A 21,622-nucleotide genomic window follows, 5' to 3' on the forward strand; every position below is an offset into this window, starting at 1 on the left:
AGTTGATCATGACAGTCATTTTGACTGAGTCTCAGAACCCACATATCATTGGGTCTAAGAGGTATTCTTTTGCTTTTGAAATATTGAAAATTGGATGGGTCTTTCAGTTACTGTTGCCAGGTAGCTGTTGTGCTGTGGTTGTTATTACCTGTGTGCACATTAATTTACACAAAAGTTGTCAGAGATTTGGGAGAAAGTCAAGAGAAATTTTTGTAAGAAATGTTGCCTCCTGAATACTCTTGATGGCATAGAGAGTTGTACTGTGGGAACACAGACATCAGTAACTCCAAATCAAAGATGCTAGAGATGAGTAGTACTCTGAAGGTGAAGCAGCTTAGGAAAACCAGACCCAATTTATTTTGCTGTTATTTTCTACTTTATGAATGAATGAGAGCAATATATGTTTTAAAAAATCCACAATATTATATGCTAAGAAGTCTAAAAAGCCTCTTTCAATAAGTATAAATAAAAATTCTAACTAATAAGAAAGAAATGGTTCATAATTTAATTTATAGCGTATTTTTTTCTTAAGAACACCTAAAATGGCATCTTACAATTGATGGTGTTTTGATTTGATGAAATACTCTACAAGGCCAGCAATTAGCTGGAGCTGACATCTGAAATGAAACCCACTGGCTATCCTCACTCTACAGTATGTATGTATATTGTTCTTATCTTCCCAAGGAGATTCAAATTGCCCAAGGACAGAGGCAATGTCTCCCACAGCACCTAGCTCGTTCTGACCATAGGGAATGGTGCTGTTGAGTAAAATACCAGAGAAATGCAGAAGAATAAGAAAGTAGTAAAATACAGTGTACACCAAACTGATACTAAGAAAAACCAATATTCCTTTTGAGAATTGAGGGTCCTGGAGAATCCCAAGAGCTTTTGTCCAGTGCTTTGTGTCCACACAGGAGTGACTGGATAGGCAGAGCAGACAGAGCGACGGCCACATGCCCTGGCTTCTGTTGTCCTTGTCTGGTCCCTCCCTCTCTGCTCCTTCTGGGTCAGCAGAACTAAAGCAGCGAGCACCAGGGGCCTTCCACAGTCCCAGCAAGCTCTCTTCCAAAGTCTGAGACCACAGAATCTTTAAGCAACTTCACACCCAAGTGACCCTGACATGGCCAGGCTTTTCCCTTCTGCCTCAGTGCTAAGAGGAATAAACACTCATTGTGCAGAACATAAAAGGAATGAACAATCTCTCCTGACTCTTCTTTACTATGAGAAAGCTCCGACTTCCTGACTGATGCTATTCCAGAGTTTGAGGCAAATGATATTCCTGCCCAGTCTCATCATCTACCATGATCACTAGAGCTTTGTGTGAATAGCTTTTGTTCTCTGCAAAATCAAAGTTGTTCTCCAAAAGCAAATATTTACAAGCAGTAAGCATATTCAGAAGATTGCACTGTATGCTTTGAAGTCAATTCCACAGATGAAGCTTAAAGACTTTTGAGTAATCGTCCTGTCACTGAAATAGGTATATGCCTCCTCAGGTGACTATTCTAATAGGAATAGTGGAATGTAGATGGATCCATTCTAGAATATAAAAAAATGAGTCATGGCTTTGTAGTCACAGCTTCTAAAAACTGCCCAAGAATAAGTCTTTAGACTCTCTAGAAATGCAGCCAACATGCATTTACACAGAAGCAGCAGGTCAACTACATATGCATCCAGTGGCAGGTTGGTGCCTGAGGGCAGGGACTTGTGTCTAAGCCTGATTACCCCCAATGCCTGGCACACTGGCCACACACAGCAGGTGTCGGCTGAGTGAAGGGAGTGCTGGTTCTGTGCCAGGCGCTGTTTAACCCTTTGGGCTGGGTTAAGTGGGCATTTTCCCAAGGCTTTCCTGCTGGCCTGATTCCATACCCTGCTGTTTGTACTGCCAGCATTTCCTCTATTCTGCTCTGGACCAGTTGTCAGAGCTCACATATCCCCATAAGATTTATTTTAAAAATAATTAATTGGCTGGGTGCTGTGGCTCATGCCTGTAATCCCAGCATTTTGGGAGGCTGAGGCGGGTGGATCAGTTGAGGTCAGGAGTTTGAGACCACCCTGGCCAACATGGCTAAACCCCATCTCTATTAAAAATACAAAAATTAGCCAGGCCTGATGGCATGCATCTGTAGGCCCAGCTACTTGGGAGTCTGAAACACGAGAATTGCTTGAACTGGGGAGGCAGAGGTTGCAGTGAGCTGAGATCGTGCCACTGTACTCTGGCCTGATCAAAAGAGCAAGACTGTCTCAAAATAATAATAATTAATTCAATTTATCAACATTTATTTTATTTTGTTTTTTGAGATGGGGGTCTCACTATGGTGGCCTCAAAGCTGGCCTTGAACTCCAGGGCTCAAGCAATCCTCCTGTCTCAGCCCTGAGTAGCTGGGACTACAGGAATGTACACTGTGCCCAGCCCATATAAGAAATTTTAAAAACTGTGTACCTCCTTGAATATTTTAAAACTTGTCAGCAAGTATTTTGCATGTTAAGATTAAATAGTTAGGAAAGATATAATTTCTAGATAATGTAAATAGTGACATTTTCAAATTAGCCTGTTAAATCATTCTTTTAAATGTGTCCAATGTAACGTAAGTACCGTTGTTATATAATACCCATTATTGTACACTTTAAAAATGACATGAACAAGGTCTTCTTTAAAAATTGGAAATGTTACATTTTTTTCTCCTTGAAATTGTATCTCTATTCTACTTCACCCACAGCACTTTAACTTCATGTATGTGCTTTGCTTGAAAATATTTATCAATCCATCATAATTCTCTACAACCAAAGGATGCATATGAATTTAAATTTAAATTAAGAGAAGATTCCAGGGACCATAAATCTCTAGGCAAAAATTAAAAATTTTCCTTTGGAGCGAGTTATCATTTTAATTATTTTAGGTATAATATAAAATATCAAAATTTTGATAACTACTTACTAAACATAAGAAATGAAGTTTTATTGGAAATGCACCTCTAAATAAGAGGGGCAGGGGTGAGGTATGGTGTCTTACCAAAAGAATCATCATTGGCAATGTGAATTTCACATCAACTCTTTGTTTGCCAGGAGGTTTTGTACCCCCAGGGCAAAATGTCCAATTAAAATTTTTTTCTTGGCCACCACACCCTGTAATCCCAGCATTTTGGGAGGCTGAGCTAGGTAGATAGCTTGAGCCTAGGAGTTTGAGACCATCCTGGGCAACATGGCAAAACCCTGTCTCTAGGAAAAATACAAAAATTAGCTGGGTGTGGTGCCATGCACCTGTAGTCTCAGCTACTTGAGAAGCTGAGGTGGGAGGATGGCTTGAGCCCAGGAGGTTGAGGCTGCAGTGAGCTGTGATCATGCCACTGCACTCCAGCCTGTGTGACAGAGTGAGACTCTGTCTCAATAAAAATAAAATAAAATAAAATACAGTGAAAAATTAGCCAGGCATGCACCTGTGGTCTCAGCTACTCAGGAGGCTAAGATAGGAGGATTGCCTGAGCCCAGGAGGTCGAGGCTACAACAGTGGAAGAAAGGGAGATCCACCATGCCTTGACCTTAGGTTTCTTCTTAGGTAGATGAGTTTGTATATTAGTATGTACAAAGAATATGTATTGAAGTTGTCAAGAGGAATTTGGATCTATAACTGAGTTGCCTCAAAACTCTGTACATGTTGTGGAATGTCTCTGGACTCTTGCAGTCTGCCCATCTACCATTCTGAATCCTACTTTTCTGCAAGAGCAGCAGCCTTCCATGAAATGTTAAGTGTTCCTTGGGATGAAAAGAAGAATTTCTTGATTACATAATTTAAAAAACACTGATTAAGCAAAATGAAATAGCTTATTTTCTGTGAGATTTTAAAAATATTTATTTAATACATTAAGGTGTTCTATCAATTCCCAGAGAGAAGTGGGTGTGGTAGGCAGACTAATGACCCCCAGAGATATCCACATTCCAGTCCTTGGAACCACTGGATATGCTGCCTTACTTGGCAAAAGGGAATTTGCAGACATGATTAAGTTGAGAGTGAAAGAGGGAAGTGGGAGAGTGAGTTAGAGAAAGAGATGTGATGATGAAAACAGAGGTTGGAGTGACATGGTGGCTGGCTCTGAAGATGGATGGAGAAGTCAGAACAAAGGAATGTGTCCTGTAGAAGCTGGAGATGGCCAGGGAGGGGATCGTTCCCTGGAGCCTCCAGGAAAAAAACAAAATGGAGCTCCTGTCAGCACCTGGATTTTAGCTCTGTAAAATCCATTTCGGACTTCTGATCTCCAGAAATATAAAATGACAAATTGGTGTCTTAAGCCACTGAATTTGTGGTAATTTGTTACAGCAGCAATAGGAAATGTATTCAGGTGGGTAGAATGAGATGTAGTAGTCTTGATTTTCTTTGATTAGGGAACTATTTTTGCCTCCTGAGTGACCAAATGCCCAGTTTTCCAGCAAGGAGGGCTTTCCCAGGCAGTGGAATTTCATTGCTAAAATTGGAAATGTTCTATACAAATTGGGACAAGTTGGTCATCTATTCCTGAACTACTAGCGATGTATATTTATCATATGAAGAACGAGAAGTAACAAAGATACAACTTAAGAGTGGAGGAAGATTATACCATTTAAGAAGCTCCTATCTCAGCAGGGGAAGCTGAGTACCTACCCATCTTGCCACATTTACCACCTGCTCTACCTGCTTTTTAATTCTAGAGCCAACCTTTTGTCCCTTTTAGACCAAAGTCCCCTTTATCCCTTGTTTTCTCTGCAATTATTGAGCATTTACTCTTAGTTTGGCTATGTAGCAAGTGCTATGAGGATATCCTGAGAAAAGTATTCAATTGGGTCTTGCTCTGAATATGATCCTGCAAGGAGGCCGGATATTGACAATGAATCAAAATACAGAAACATGTGAAACAGCCCACATTGGCATGAGTGAGAGTAGTTGGGGTAAAGTCCATGGGCTCTGAAGGTGGATTTGCATGTAGGTAGGGACAGCTATGATGTTAGGAAGTGGTTTCTAAAGTCATGGATATAGGCCAGTACTTTTCCCCAAGTCACAAAGTCCCTGGGTGGTTTCCCTGATAAGCTTCCAGCCATCTATCTTGTATAAGAATTTGTTATTTACCTGCAAGTAATTTGGGGTACAAACTTCTACAGTGAGGGCTCAGGAGGGTCACCAGGATAGCACCTCTGAAGCTTTAAAGATCAAAAGTGTCATGTAGAGGAACCCAAATGTTATGGACCACCAAAATTACCAGGAAGGCTTTAAGAAAAGACAACAACCAAGTAGATTTCCATACTCTACCCCAAATTGTCACAAGCTCCCTAAGTGATTCTGACATGATGAATGTAGGTCCCATGATTTATAACAGTGTCCTCCAACATGTATCCTATAGAGCACTTGTCCTGTTAGATGCTCCAGGAAAGAAAGTCTTGAGGTCAGTTAAATGAGTTTGTAGATGACAGACAATATATCATGGTTTGCTTTTGATGGTTCACCATACCAGGTAGCTTATTAAGGCTTTGAGAAGTCCTACAGTAAAGATACCTGCATAGTTTTGTTTAGTCCACCACTTCTCAAATTTACTGGACATACACATATACATATGAATATATATATATATATATGTATATGACATATATATATCACATTCTCTGGTATGCATTATAGGAAATACTGGGATAGGATTGAGAGAAATAAAATCAAGACACTGGTCAACAGAACACTTTCACAACTCTCAGAGCTTAACGGGGAAGCTGGGGAGATACCATTGTTTCCAACATGCATACATAATGTTACAAATGATTTAAGGGAGAGAGAGGGCACTGAGGGAGCAGTCCCATTTGCAAGATTTTCTGCACATGGAAATCTTGGCCTTGCTTTCAACCATCCTTCTGCCTCAGCCTTCTGCACAGGGTGCCTATTGGTGACCCACCAAGGAGGAATACTGCAGGCTGAGAGAAAGAGCATGAGCTAAGCTTTGGGAGTCAAGGTCACAAGTGTGCTTGGGATATTTGGGAAACAGGCCTAACTAGTGGACCGTGTTTATTAATGGGGAAACACTAAAAGATGGAGGATAGGTCTTGGTAAAAACTTCTCCTTCTGTATACAAGTCCTAGGAAAGCTCTTTTGGCCAGGGATAATTCTTTTAACCATGTTTGAACAAAAGTTCCCATTTTCCAGGCATGAAAGGTAATGGATTGTTTATAGTACTTCGGAATCTCTGAGAATAGACATAAAAATGTGATTATGTAGTGATAGCAAATTCATCCTGGTAGAAAGACAGGGGGCTTCCTTAAACCAAGATTGATAGAAGAGCTCAATCAAAGATAATATGAAGTCTCTGAGAATAAGGACCCTTTGATCATTTACAAGAAAGGAAACACACCAGGACTATGTTGGGAGAATGGTGTGACAATGGCAGTGAGCTAGTTTGGAGAGAGAAAGCAAAAGATAATTTAAGGGGGGAACTTCACTGCATGGAAAAGTGCTGGGGTCAGTCTGAGCTGCTGCTTTTATAAATGATGTTCAGCCGGAGTACAAGTGATGTTTCCATGTTTCTAGAAAACACTAAGCTCTCCCAGATGGTGAAATGCCAAGCTAATGGTGATAAACAACAGGAAGATCTTTACCAAGCTGGGTGAGTGGGCAGAAGAGCTTCAGCATGGTAAGAACAAGGTAATAAATTTTGGGAAAAATAAAGTAAATGATGGTTATAAAAGATGACAGGCTCTGAGCTCTCAGCTACAGCCCAAAAAAGGGGCTCTGAGCATCATTCTAGGATGTGGGAGTGGACAGGGTGAGGGGACAGCTATTCTCCCCTCTTTTTCACAGGACTTGGAAACTTCTCTAAGGAGTGTGTGGAAAACTTGAATGTAAGTGTGGATAGCTGTGTCAAAATTATAAAATGGGAAATTATTTGTAATAGCCAGTACACATCAGAATTACTTCATTTCTCTAAATAGCTTAAGATAATGGCAGGGAAGAGAATTAGCTAAAAATGTTAAGCAGAAGTTAAGAGTGAAGATGGTTCCCAGAAGAAAACAATCTGGAGTGCTTAATGGGCATCATTTGTCAAGGCAGGGGACCCAAAAGACAGGGAAGGTGGGAGGAAAGGCCCAAGGGGTGGGGTAAGAGCCCTGGGCAGAGGGAGATTCCTGGTAGTCCAAGTTTCTGGCACTCAATCACTTACACTTAATTGTTAGGGGAAAAAAAAAACAAAAAATGGAAGAACTTCAAGCAAGTCTCCTTAAGACGGAGCAGGGTCACAAACTGCTTTGAACTTGAACTTTCTTTTCTTTCTTTCTTTTTTTTTTTTTGAGACAGAGTCTCGCTCTGTCGCCCAGGCTGGAGGGCAGTGGCACAATCTCAGCTCACTGAAACCTCTGCCTCCTGGATTCAAGCGATTCTCCTGCCTCCGCCTCCCGAGTAGCTGGGACTACAGGTGCACACCACCATGCCTGGCTAATTTCTGTATTTTTAGTAGAGACGGGGTTTCAACATGTTGGCCAGGCTGGTCTACGAACTCCTGACCTCGTGATCCACCCGCCTTGGCCTCCCAAAGTGCTGGAATTACAGGCATTGAGCCACAGTGTCTGGCCTGAACTTGAACTTTCATGATGAGCAACCATCCTTCTGCTCAGTTTATGCAGCCAGAAAAGCTGACTGAACCTGTCACGTCTCTCATGCTCCATCTTTCACTACTGATAAGTGGTCAGGAGCGAGTGGTGAGAGTGATGGCCTCCCCACCCCTTCCCGTCTCCTTTTCTGTTCTGTGGGTGAATGATGAGGAAGGTGTTTGCTGTAGGGGTGAGGCGTGGTGGTATGCAGGATGGGATATCCTTGACAATGATAAAATGCTTCCTCAAGAAGACACTGCCTCTGCTTTAGGTTTTGGATGTCCCTAAGTAGCTGTGGGGGCAGGACCATTAAGGAACTTTAAGTAGCATTTTGAAATGTGAACCTAATACAGTTGTGGTTTCCAGAGAGACTCATTGAGTTGTTACATCTCCAGTGGATTCAAACTAGAAAACATTTTCCATCCCTTGTATAAAACTGTTGTTTGTATATTCCTAGAATTCTAAAGAAAGAACATGGAGCTGGAGGAGGTAGAATGAAATGAAAGCCTTAAGGGATGGTGGGGCCTTTGAGTTAGAGACAAGCAAAAAAAAACCTTGATCCTCCCCTCTCCCATGGAGAAATGATCAAAGCTTAGAAGCTCATGAAAAGTACCTTTATTGGTCCAATTCCTTTCATACGTGAGAGAGGGTGGCACTTCTGAGGCTTACAAAAGGCATTTGGGAACACTTTAAAAGGCACCCATGGTAAAACTTAGATGATTTAGAAGGGTTAGGGAATGGATTTTTCAGACTCAGGGTTAACTTCGCAGCATATTCTTGAAGACTTCTTGGGTCTGGTCCCTTCCCAACCCTCCAGAGGAGGCACCTGCCTTGAAGACAGATACCCCGAGCTTACCCCTGCTTCTGGGAAGTCCTGAGGTCTCCCAAATTTCCACCACCTGCCACAGGAAGCAGGCAGCTTGTGGGACTCATGGGGGACACCATGACTTAAAGGGTAGCAGCCTCCACTAGGCACCACTGGTGGGTTGCAAAAAATGGAACTCTTAGAACCTCTATTTAGGTTTCCTTTTTTGTAATGAGATAAATTAAGCTTTACTAATATTTAATACATAGACAGATTTGGGCCCCACTGTTGTGTGGCATTCTGAGGGATGAGGGAAACATCCCCCACATGGGGTGGGGAGAGGTGCTTAGTCTATGCCTCACTCGTTTGTTCTCTTTCAGCAGTTTTGATTTATTTCAGCATATGTTTATGTGTGCTTGGTTAAACAGACTCACTGATTATATTACTTCATTCTAACTAAACTAGCCCTTGCAAAATAGCCCAGTGATTTCAAAAAATGCCTGAAAGAAACAAAGCCGAGGACTGAAGATGAGCCGCTAATCATACAGGCACATGTGAACAGCAGGAAAACACAGAGTGGACAATTATCCTTCCTCGTGACAAGAGCTTTCCCCGCAGCCCCACTTTAAGGGAAAAGTAATGATCTAATCAGATCTGACAAGAAATGGGCCATCTACATTTCAAAAATTTCTATGGGACAACTTGAAGAATGGATTTCAAACACTTTTACTTGCCTTGAGATATTTCCCGAAGGCAGTAGGAAGCCATGGCAATTAGAAAGATAGTTAAATGCTTTGTATTTAAAGATAGTTAAATGCCTCGTGTTTCTGATCTTTAGCTTGTCCTCTGGGTGACAGGGAGAGAGCAGAGTAAGGAACAGCATGGGTGATTGCTGGGGTTCAGGGATGAGTCAAGGATGACGATGAGTTGTTTCTTCTAGCTTTAGAGACAGGTAGGGTGAAAGGATATAGAGGTGCCACCAACTGAAATGGACATCTTGGAGGAGGAGCCAGCCTGTAGGGAAGATGAATTCATCCCTGAGTTCCAGGTACCCATGGGGCATCTGGGTGGAGATGGTGACACCAGCCTGTCTAGCAGGACACTTCAAACCTCACCTGTCCTACCCTAGTCTTCCCATTTCCCCCTGCAAACCCTGTCCCTTTCCAGTAAGGAAGAGATGATGAAAAGACCCATCTTCCTGAAATAATTAGCCCACTAGAGATCTTGAGGGATAAGTGGACTCTTCCTTCAAAATGCAAACACGTCCATTTAGCTGGTTAAAGCGGATTCTCTATTCACTTTAGTCAGAGCCACACTGTATCTCTCTTGGGCGTCTCTCTCCCCTTTGGCATCCACCATCAAATCACCTCTCCTCTTTCTTTTTTTTTTTTTTTTTCAAGACAGAGTCTTGCTCTGTTGCCCAGGCTGGAGTGCAGTGGCACGATCTCAGCTCACTGCAACCTCCGCCTCCTGGGTTCAAGCGATTCTCCTGCCTCAGCCTCCCGAGTAAGCTGAGATTACAGGTGCACGCCACCATGCCTGGCTAATTTTTGTATTTTTAGTAGAGATGGGGTTTCACCAGGTTGGCCAGGTTGGTCTCGAACTCCTGACCTCATGATCTGCCCCCTCGGCCTCCCAAAGTGCTGGGATTACAGGGGTGAGCCACTGCACCTGGCCTACCCCTCCTCTTCATCAAGAGAATGAATTATTTAAAAATTAGGGTAGGGAGGGAGAGGCAGGCTTGGGTGCAATAGGACGGGGGCAGAGGTTGGAAGGATGAAGGAGTGAATTACCAGAGACAACCAAATGCAGAACAGGGGTGCTGGTTCACCAGTCTTCACCCCCTCTGCCATGTGACCAGCTTTCCTGACTCCAGCTCTGGCTTAGGTGCCCCTGAGATCCTGCCTTTGGCTGGGGCCTGCTAACAAGCAGAGAGCTTTGGCTTTGCAGTTGGTAGCTGCTCAGTCCCAGAGATTCATTCATCCACAGGCTAGGAATGGGGATTTGTGTGTTTTGGGGGCACCAAACATGACAAAATTTCCCAACTCTTTTGGACATTTTAAGGGTGCTGAATAAGAACATACAAAAGCAATGGCAGTCAAAACAGGATGCAATTTCAGATTGCTTCAATGCCTTACATTGAATAATTATATTTGAAAAGCAGCATTTAATTGTCTTCAAGATGAAGACCTTTCCCCTTCCCCTACCCCGATTCCTGGGTCTTGAAGAGAAGAGAGATTGGCAGGAGGAGCTGTAAAACCTTTTAGCTCATTATCTCAGCTTGTTTTAGAGCCTCCAATCCATCACCAATCAGCACTAAGCAATCTGTAACTCAATTAATGATAATGTCAGAGATAAGGACAACTGCTGAGTACAGATTATGCACATGAGGTGGTATATACCATGTATCTGATCCTCACAACAATTCCTCAAGAGAGGGACTGTGAGTTCTATTTTATAGATGAGGAAACTGAGGCACAGTCAATTTAAGTAATTCACTGCAAGCTAAGTGGCTAGTAAGTAGCAAAGCTGCAGTTGGGCCCAAGTTCACCAGACACCAAAGCCTACAGTCTTTGCCTTCCTGCATCTGCCTTCGAAAAATTCCCCTTGGCTCCCTAATGACTGAGATTTCTCACTTATTTGAAACATTAAAGGCCTCAATTTGAATCTCCACCTACGTAGGGGAGTTGTATTTCATCACTCTTTTAAATACAAAAGGGCCAGTCTTATGTGATAGAACATACTCATCAAGACTTGAAGATAGATGTAGCTTTCATTTTTAGAGGGAATTCTGTATATTTCAACAGTTACATATTAATGTTGCTTTTCATATTGATTTTACAGCCAGTTCTGAAAAGTGAATGAGTGTTTGATAATTTTACTTACCAGAGCTAACTGAAGCAGATACTTGTGAAGCCACTGGGGGGTGAATCATCTCCAAATCAACAGGTTAATTTTGGAGATCTGAGAGATATTTTTGGCTCACTGCAGAAAAGTAACCATCACTAAAAACAACATCTACTTACATGAGTTCTTTAAATGAAGCTTATTCATTCCCCCAAATCCCTTGCATCTAACAAATAACTAGTGTCTCTCTGAATGGTAGATTATATTCAGGCATAATAACAATAAAGTTAAAGTGCTTGCTCTTCCATGTGCTTTATGCACAGTTAAGCCATCATATTCTTGCAACAACTGTATGAAGTAGGCACTAATGTCAGCAATGGCAATGGATGCAGCATTTCACATCAAGGAAACCAAGGCAAAGAGAGATTAAGTAGCTTGCCTGAATCCACCATTTAGAAAGTGGCAGAGCTGGATTGGGCAGACTCTGCCCCAGACTCTGCCTGAGTTCAGTGCTTCAGCCTGCCACACTGAGCTGCGACGCATGGGGTGACAAACATCAATTAGTTTAAATGTTTTCTGAATTATTGCCCACTTTAAGATGGAGATTGAGCAGTATTTTTCCCTCACAAGAATTAATTTTCTAAAAACCACCAAGTGTTTCAAACATGTAAATAGATAAAAATATGTAATACATAAAAACATATACATAAACATAAACAAAATAGAAGATAATTTAACAAACACTGTGTAGCCACCACCCAGATGGAACAATTATTAATATTTTAAATATTAAGCATTTCAAACATATGGACAAAATAGAACATAATTTAACAAACACTGTGTGGTCATCACTCAGGTGGAAAAATTCATAATAGTTTACCCTCAAAGACAGGGAGAGGTAAAGCCCTCTTTGCTTTCAACTCCCTCTCTTCTGCTTCTAGCTCCCAGATCAAACTGCACTACAGAAGTTGTATTTTTTTTTCATCTATCCACGTTTTTATGCTTTTGTCTCATTTCATAAGTATGCATGCATCAACATCATGTTTAAATTTCACATAGAAGGTGTCATACTACACAGATCCTTCTACAACTCTTTATTCCACATCCTGTTTTCAAGATTTATCTTGTTTAATCATTTAGTTGCTTATATAAATATATATCTTCAAGTTTCCTCCTGATGGACATTTAAGTTCTTTCCATTTTCTGCAAGGAAAAAAGTGTCTCCTTGTGCGCACACACACAACAGTCTCCTGGGGTCTACACCTATAACTTGATTGCCAAGTCCTGCAGCAGCAAGGGCTGCCAATGGCTCTCCAGAGAGACTGCACTCATTTTCACTCCCAGCAGCAGTGTCTGAGTTCCTGTGGTTGCACTTCCTCATCAACACTTCAAATCATCCAACTTTTTAATTTTTGCCAATCTGATAGGTATAAAATGGTACCTTGTTTTAATATGCATGTTCCTGATTGCTGGTGAGAGTCAATATATTTGTGTTTATTGGGCATTAAGGTTTTTCTCTTCTGCAAATTGCTTGTTCATATAATTTACTCATTTTTTCAGTTGAATTATATATATTTTTCTTTTTTGTATATTTTGCTTATGATTCTAAGCCTCTGCTGATCACAGGGGTGGCAACTATCTCTTCCCAGTCTGTAGCATTACATTTTAACTTTATTATGGTGTCTTTAATCATACAGAAAGCTATTTTTTTTTTTTTAGACGGAGTTTCACTCTTGTTGCCCAGGCTGGAGTGCAATGGCACGATCTCGGCTCACCGCAACCTCTGCCTCCTGGGTTCAAGCGATTCTCTTGCTGCAGCCTCCCGAGTAACTGGGATTACAGGCATGCACCACCACACCCGGCTAATTTTGTATTTTTAGTACAGATGGGGTTTCTCCATGTTGGTCAGGCTGATCTCGAACTCCTGATCTCAAGTGATCCGCCTCCTCTTAGCCTCCCAAAGTGCTGAGATTATAGGCATGAGCCACCGCGCCTGGCCAGAAATCTAAAATTTTAATAGTCTAATTTATCAATCTTTTCCTTGATGGTTGGTGGTTTCTGTATCTCATTTTAAAAATTCTTCTCTTGCCATGAGGTGATAAAAGATAACCATATATTTTCCAGAGGTTTAAAGGTTTTGTTTTTCACATTTAGGTCTTTAATCAATCTGAAAATTATCTGTACATATTGCATGAGGTTGGGAATCTTTTTCTCCCCACAATTTATTCTATTTATTGAATAGTTCATACTTCTGCTACCTATCTGGTAGGCCCCTTCTTTTCATATCAGGTTTCTATATTGCATAGATCTGTTTTTGAGTTTTTTACTCTGTTTATTAGACTCTGGTCTATTTCAGTACAAAAACCAAGTTTTTAAAATATAACTCATAAGTCATGATAGACCAAAGGGAAGTGCCCCTCCTCACCCTCACTTTATTCTGCTTAGAAACTGTCTTGATTATTCTTGCCTTTATTCTTCCATAGGAATTTTAGGATCATATGATCAAATGCCATGAGCACTCTATGTTGATCTGAAGTAAACTGGTATCTTTTTTTTTTTTTTTTTTTTGAGACAGAGTTTTGCTCTTGTTGCCCAGGCTGGAGTGCAATGGTGCAATCTCGGCTCACTGCAACCTCCACCTCCCGGGTTCAAGCGATTCTTCTGCCTCAGCCTCCTGAGTAGCTGGGATTACAGGCATGCACCACCATGCCTGGCTAATTTTGTATTTTTAGTAGAGATGGGGTTCCTCCATGTTGGTCAGGCTGGTCTCAAACTCCCGACCTCAGGTGATCTGCCTGCCTTGGCCTCCCAAAGTGCTGGGATTACAGGCGTGAGCCACCACACCCAGCCTAAACTGGTATCTTTATGATACTGAATCTTCCTCTCCATTAACATGACATGTCTCTCCATTTAGTCATATCTTCTGTGTCCTTCAATTATGTTTACAGTCATCTCCATAAATCTCTTGCATATCTTTCATTAGATTTACTTCTAGCTACCTTATAGTTTTGGTTGCTGCTGTTAATTTTTTTCTATTACAGTTTCTAAATGGTTATTAATGATGCATAGGAACCCAACTGATCCCTGTATACTTATCTCCAATTGAGACATTTTGCCGAGCTCTGTTATGAGTTCTAATATATTTTATATAGCATCTCTTGGACTTTTTAATGTAGACAACATTGCCTACACAAAATGATTGTTTTCTTTGACCCCCTATTTCTTTTTCCTGCTTTATAACACCGATAGAAAACATCCAGCACAGTGTTGAATAGTATTACATGGCATCCTGGTCTTGTTCCTAACTTTAACAGGATTGTCTCTAAAATTTCCCTGAGTATGCAATGTTTGCTGTGGGTTTTGATGGATACCCCTTATCAAGTTATCTTCCTTTTATTCCTATTTTGCTAAGGCATTGTTTGCTTTTAAGTAGAAATGTATCCAATTTTAGCAAACAATTTCTTTGTATCCACTGAGATGATCATATAATTTATCTTATAATATGTAAATTTAACCAACTCTTCAAAGACTTTTTGATTTAAATCATCATTGTATTCCCAGGATAAGCCCTACTTGGTCATGATGCATATGTATTTACTATACTGGTGAATTCTACTGGTAAATATTGCATTTTGCAACTATACTCAAAAGTGAGATTGGTCTATAACCTTTTCATAGTACTATCTTTGTCAAATTTTGATGTCAGAGAAGACTAGTCCCATAAAACGGATTGAGTAGCTTTCCTTCTTTTTCTGTGTCTGAGAGTGTTTATGTAAGGTGGGGATTAACTGTTTTTTGACAGTTTTAGTAAAACTCGCCTGCATTTCACTCGACATTCTGAGGATATCTTTCCATGACAACAAATATACTACATCATTGTTTTTTGACAATAGCACATGCCACCATTTTCTCTACTGGTCCCCTCTTGGTAGGTTTCAAACTGTTTCCAGTTTTTGCTATGAAGTATCTGCAGAAAGTAACAACCTAGCAGCAGGCTGCCTGTTGGGGAAAAGGGTGCCTACTGGCACATGGTAGGATTCCCTTCTAATGCTCCTTCCTAAGTAACAAAGTAACAGGAGACACTGAAGAGGAGCTCCATGAACAGACCTCTGGCTCTGCCCACCAGATCCCATCCCTCCTACCAGAGGCCTGCTTGCCCAATTCAAAGCCAAAAGGAGGCTCAACTCTTCACAAAAATGGTTTTGCCCTAACCCAACTGGCTGAAATAGTCGGGATGACAGCCAAACAGTACCAGAAATCAAGCCAGCTCTCCCTAAGGGTGCTGCCCTGGCTGCCAGCCATGCCCTGACTCTTGTGCCATAGCTGAATCCAGTGGACCCTCGCCCAGGTGGAAGAGGCACAGCTGACAGGTTGTTTGTTGCCGCTGAAGGTCCCCTCCCACCATGAGCCCCTGGCCAACCCTTATATCCTTCTTGTCAGGGAGGCTGGCCCTCACACCTAGCTCAGTGGTAGCCCTGTTCCTGTGCTGCACTGCGACTGGCCATCCACTTTCCGCATCCGGTGCTGAGTTCTTAGGGATTGATGCTCAGAAGACCTGTGAATCCCCATAAGCAGAACTGCCTACTATGTAGAAGTTACTCAGTATATGTCTTGTATATATGTCTCAGTAAATGAATGACTGATGAATGATTTTAGCATGTTTGTTCTTGTTCTTTGAGGCTCAGATTCCATCAGTTCAGGACCCATACCTGGAAGGAGGTGCATATTCACAATGTGCAGGTGGAACTGAATGTACTCAAATGCCTTCTGAACTAAGCACAAGGTCCACCCTTTGCCTTTCATACGGAGCTATCTGCTTGGCCCACTTGGGTTCTGCCTGTCTTTGACCCAACAGCAGCATCACCTGGGGGCCAGATGGATCGCCCACCATGCTCTCAGTGTTCAGTTCCAGCAGTAAACCCTTTCTCCATGGCAGAAGCACCCCTCCTTCCTGCCACCCCTGGAGCCTCCCCATTTATGCCCCTTCACACTCATGAGCTATTTTAATATACTCAGGAGCTGTCGGGCTTGGAATAGCACAGTCCACGTTCTGTCTCTCTGGGTAATCCTCTCTCTCTCTGCTGGCAGCTCCCAAACTTTCTCCACCACGGCAGGCACCCAAGAACTCAGGCTCAGAACACCAGACTGCTAACAAGGACCAGTAGGATGCCACATTCAGAGCCATGGGAGCATGCCAACACCGTAATATGTGAAATTAGTAAACAGTCTAATGCAATAAAAATGTCAGTCTTTGGAATGCTGTAATTTTTGGAGGATGGATGCAGAACCTAAAATGTGCAAAACAATAAAATGGAACAAACTCGTCTATCTTGGAAAAAAGAAACAAAACATGGCCTGTGACAGTGGACTGAGGCTCCTGGAAGGTGCTCTAATTAATTAATGTAGTAACATGTAAACCCTCAGCTTAGTGAGCTTAACAACAACTAGACAAACTGTTAGCTGTACTTGAGAGGTCAGAACACACGAGGGAGAAGAAACCAGAAGGTACTTCTGGATGGGAGATGATTTGGCAGACAGCATTATGGCTTCTTCAATGTTCTACTTGATTTTTTTTTTAGTGAAATATGAATCCTGAACAATGACATTTTTGGATTTCAGTCAATCTGAATGCGGAACAGCAGGAAAGGGACATGTAATATATTGCTTATAATCTCCCTTACATATATTCTGTAGTAAAACTGGTTTTGTTTACGGATTTAAGACAAGTCAAGTCACATTTTTAATATCTGCTGGTGTCATGGTCAATATCTGGCCTGTGGAATGACGGTGTTGAGGGATGTTGTTAGCAGATGGGAGGTGGGATGACACCCGCAAGATCTCCTGAGGTTGGGCTCCTAAGCTCTGCTGGGACCGCTACTGTGATGGAACCACTCTGAGTCCAGGGAGAATCCCATTCACATCACGTAACGGGATGGGCCAACTAGTTGTGGAGGCTTAAGTTCCTGGAAGTTTCTCAGAAATGTGACTTTCTCTCAGGCTTCCTTTCTAAATTAAACTCTAAGGCCACAAATGGCTAAGAATAGAATTTTTTATACTTCATGGTAACGTAAAGAAGTACCACCAAAAGGTTTCACTGTTTTCCAACCAAATCACCAGGTGTGGTCACTCAAAGATGCTGAGAATGGCTGTCTTGCACAATCAAGATGCCAGGGTGTATCCATGGAGTAGCTAGCTCCTTGCATACAGGGAAAACGAGACAGCCCAGTTCTGGTCCTGACTTTTGCCACTGAGCCAGCAGCAGGAAGTGGAAGACAGAGCCCGGCTTCCAGCCCTGCCCTGCCCCTGCCACCCCCAGCGCACTCACTGTGTGCCATGGGCCCATCTCTTTACCTGCTGGTTTCTGGATCTGTTAAATGAGAAAGCAGACTAGAAGATTCTGCTAATTTGCTTTCTCAATTTAATAGTAACCCCTTAAGTATGATAAATTGAATTTTTGTCATCATCTGGGCACGCATCAGATGTGCGCTGATGCCTGTGGAGAGGTCCTCCGCGTCCCTCCTCTCCCGTGCTGGATTCCTGCCGCCCCCCATTCTACTCCCGCCATTCTTCGTAAATGGAATCCTCCTGCTTCTTTCTCACTGTGTAACACCTGGGGCATCGACCTTGGAGCCTCCAGCTTTCCTTATCTGTGACTTCCCTCCAAAATGCTGCTCCCTCCCCTGTTTTCCTGGGGCCCTTGACTCCTCCATTAGACCTCAGCCTCCTCTGTCAGTCCTTGGCCTGTGCTCGCCACAGAGCGTGCGGTCAGCAGGCGTCATGCTGGCTCTCCCCAAGGCCTCTTCCTGTGTTGGCCTCAGTGCCCACAGACCAAACCACAGACTGCCAGGCCCCCAGGCCCCGGCAGGCCGCCCTGTGCTGACGTAGCTGTGGGTGGGACTCGTGTCCGAAACCTCAAGGCCAGCTCTTCCCGCTGGTCCCATATCCCAGCTGCCCCGCCTGTCTCCCCAGCCTCTCATCCCGCTTTGCTCAGCGCAACTCCTCCCTAAGCCAAGCACGCCCTGCTGCCCACCCCGCTCCCATCTTATGCAAGGGGGCCTAGTCAAGGAAACCCCACCTGGCTTCAATTGTTTGTTCCCTGGCAGTTCCGAGAGGGGAGACCTTTGACAGAGACAGGAGACAGCCAAGGGGTCCCTTGCAAAACACCCCATTCAAGCCTAAAACAGTCTGAAAGCTGAAAGACCCGACTGCCGATCCCGTATGAAACCCGCAACCCAGAGGGAGAACAGCCCCGTCTGCCCTCCCTTCCCCGACAGCTTCTCTCTTAATAATATGCACATGCGCACTGGGGGAACAGGGGGCGGAGCCTCAGGATTTCGCGCCTTGGGCAGGGGGAGGAGCCTGGACTCCAGCTCGAGTGTGCTGGCCTGGAATTCAGTCTGTGAGGTGGAAGCCTGTTAGCAGGACCACTTATTTTTTTCTCCGAGAGCTTTCTTTTAATAAATTCTGCTCCCCTCACCTTTCAATGTGTCTGCGGACCTCATCTTTCCTGGTCACGTGACAAGAACCCCGTTTTAGCTGAACTAAGGGGCAAAAACTTCTGCATCACCTTAACTGTCGTGTTCACCGTGGCGTCCCTGACATGTGCTAGGAACTCAATAATATACATTTAAACCTCAAAAAATAAATAGTGATTGGGCAGCCCCGGAAGAGGCCTGAGGAGGGAATGGCCACGGCAGGACAGAGGAGCTGTGGTTTTATTCTTCCCTGGCTTTCACCACAGACTCCTTGGTAACCGCTCTCAGCAAGGTCACCAAATAATCTTGTAATTGGCCCTGAGGAGTGTTTGGAAACATGGGAGGGCATTTTCGGTTGTCACAAATATAAGCGGGGGCGGGGGGTTCTAAAGGCTGTTTCCGGGGGGCAGATATGCTAACTACTTGTAATCCTGGAACGCTGAGGGCACCCCGATACACACGGCTTACCTGGTCACCAGCAGCAGGGGACCCTCTGTTGGTCTTGCTTTCCTAACCCCACCTCTTCTGGCCCTCCTTAGCCTCCTCCAGGCCTCCTCCTCCTCTGTCTATGCCTCATGTCTGGGTGTCCTCCTGAGCTCACTCAGGGTCCTCTTCTCTCGCTAGACACTTCCCAAGTGTGAGATGCCACCCCTGTCCCATGGACTGACCCCCTGCCCCGCATGTTCCCCAGTCCAGGGGACTCTCCCATCCATAACTGCTTGCCTGATCCCTCCCCCTCCACATTCAACGTTTCTCTCAGCTCCTTTCTCCAACCCTCCTGAAGTCCTCTCCTTGTATGATACGTGACTCTGCCCCGGCCTGTGTCCAGACAAGAACCTGGGGACCATCCTTGCCTTATTTCTCTCCCTCACCTCCCATATCTAACGAGGCCTCCGACTGTCTATTCAGCTTCTGTAACATCTTTAAATTCACCTGCCTTCCTCTGCCTCTCTTTCGCTACCTCAGTACAGACCCTCATGGTTTCTTCCCCGAATGCTTGTCTGTCTCCTTGCTCATCTCTCTACCCCAGCTACCGTTCTATTTTCCACACCAGGCTGACAGCAGGCTTCGATGATGCTGCTCCTCTAGAAAAGGCCTTGAGGGGATTCCCATAACCTTCAAGACAGAGCCCAGACAACTCTTTAGCATGGCACACCAGGCCACTGAACTGACATCTGTCTTCTCTTCACCCTCTACAAACCCTAAGCTCCTGGCTCCAGGCCACAGGCAGGTCTCACCTGCACCAGGCCTGGGTCCCCTTGCACTTTTGCATTTTCTGTCCCTGTGCTGGGACACTGACCTCTTACTCTCTTCCCAGCCCAATTCCTGCTTAGCTTCCAGGGCTCCATTTGGATGACTTCTGACTTCTAGGCAATTTCTTTTTGCAATCACCTGCCCTTTCACTTATCACCTTGTGGAGCAATCAATCATCCACTAGCTGGATGAGGAATTTTATCACCCACTGGTCTGTGAACTCCTTGAGGGCAGGGACCAAGGCTTATTTATCTGGGCAACTGTAGCTAGGGACTGAAACAGAGAATGTTCATTGCTTGAATGCATGGCTCTCACTCATGACATTTTATTGAAATGCATTCACACTCATGTCAGGAACAATAATGATAATGAGAGCTGGCATGTCCTCCAACCAGGGGCCTGAGAGACTCTCACCTGGGAATGGTTGCCACATCACTCACCAGGTTGCTCTGTCACTTCTTTTCTTTTTATTAAGAAAATTATTTTCAAAGTAATACAGGGTACAATTATTTAAAAAGTCAAATCAGACTGAGCATGGTGGCTCATGCCTGTAATCTCAGTACTTTGGAGGCCAATGTGGGAGGTTCACTTGAGGCTAGGAGTTCGAGGCTGCAGTGAGCTATGATCATGCCACTGCACTCTGCACTCCAGCCTGGGTGACAGAGCAAGACTTTGTCTCAAAAAAAAGAAAAAAAAAAAAAGTCATTCCACAAGGGAGGCTTATAACATGATGTAGCATCCCTGGCACACCTCTGATGCTAGCTACTTATAGACAAAATAGTTTAAACTATTTTAGCTGTTTCAATGAATAATTACCTCTCTATATTTAAATTACATGCTTACACTGTTAATTCTTGATTTTATTTGCTTTTAACTGTCTACTACAGAAGGTGAAAACTTAGCTTTCTTTCCCATTCATTTCTCCTTCTACCTTCCAATTTGCTTCTCTTTCAACATTTGGTTAAATCAAACTTCAGCGATGACATTACTATGATTTAGCTATCATTCATAGCCAAGTCATGTAGTGTCCTATGACTTCCATGCCTGCATTTCCTTTCTTATTCATCTTGTTTTCCCAGGAGTTAAACACTATTTTTTAATCTCCTGGTTAGTTTTTTATCTGTCTAGTGCAAATTCATTCCTAAAGTTCCTAGCAGAATAGAAAGTTCTTCTCAATAGGTTCAAACACATCAACTAATCAACTGCTTCCACTTTTTTTTTTCTTGGAGATATCTCTGGCAGCCCTCTGTCCCCCAACTCGAGTCTGGGCATGTTTCTCTTGATGCCTGACACACGTAGTCATCCTGGGTCCTCCCTTCACTCTTTACCCCTTCTCTCCTGTGTCCATCTCCTGTTTCTTGGATCTCACAACTCCTTTTTCTTAATTTGGTCCTCGGTTCAGTGGGGCACTTGGTCTAGCACAGACTTCGGCAAACCACCTTAAAGAGCCACAGAGTAAAGGAGAAAAAGGCAAAATAGAGGATATTGTATAGGTACTTAAATAACCATGTAAAGTGTAAATAACCATGTAAGGTGTACTTAAAAATGGAAACACAAAAACAGGTGGCAGGCCAGATTTGGCCTGGGGGCCTCAGTTGGCGCCGCCTGAGTAAGCAGCTATCTCAGGAAGAGGACATGATAAAGTCATTTT

General features: G+C 43.3%; 1 protein-coding gene and 1 long non-coding RNA gene across 2 annotated transcripts in view; one reads left to right on the forward strand and one right to left on the reverse strand.

Moving 5' to 3' along the window:
• LOC134729072 (uncharacterized) overlaps positions 1-21,622 on the forward strand; it is a 39,915-nt gene that overhangs the window by 11,527 nt on the left and 6,766 nt on the right. The window contains exon 3 of the long non-coding RNA XR_010109918.1: positions 6,536-6,638. This is a non-coding gene — a long non-coding RNA (uncharacterized LOC134729072). The remainder of the gene's footprint in view (positions 1-6,535; positions 6,639-21,622) is intronic.
• Positions 1-21,622, reverse strand: part of TNFAIP8L3 (TNF alpha induced protein 8 like 3) — a 37,846-nt gene that overhangs the window by 2,294 nt on the left and 13,930 nt on the right. The gene's annotated exons all lie outside the window — the stretch shown is intronic.

This window comes from Pan paniscus, chromosome 16, assembly GCF_029289425.2.
Source record: "Pan paniscus chromosome 16, NHGRI_mPanPan1-v2.0_pri, whole genome shotgun sequence".
NCBI lineage: Eukaryota > Metazoa > Chordata > Mammalia > Primates > Hominidae > Pan > Pan paniscus.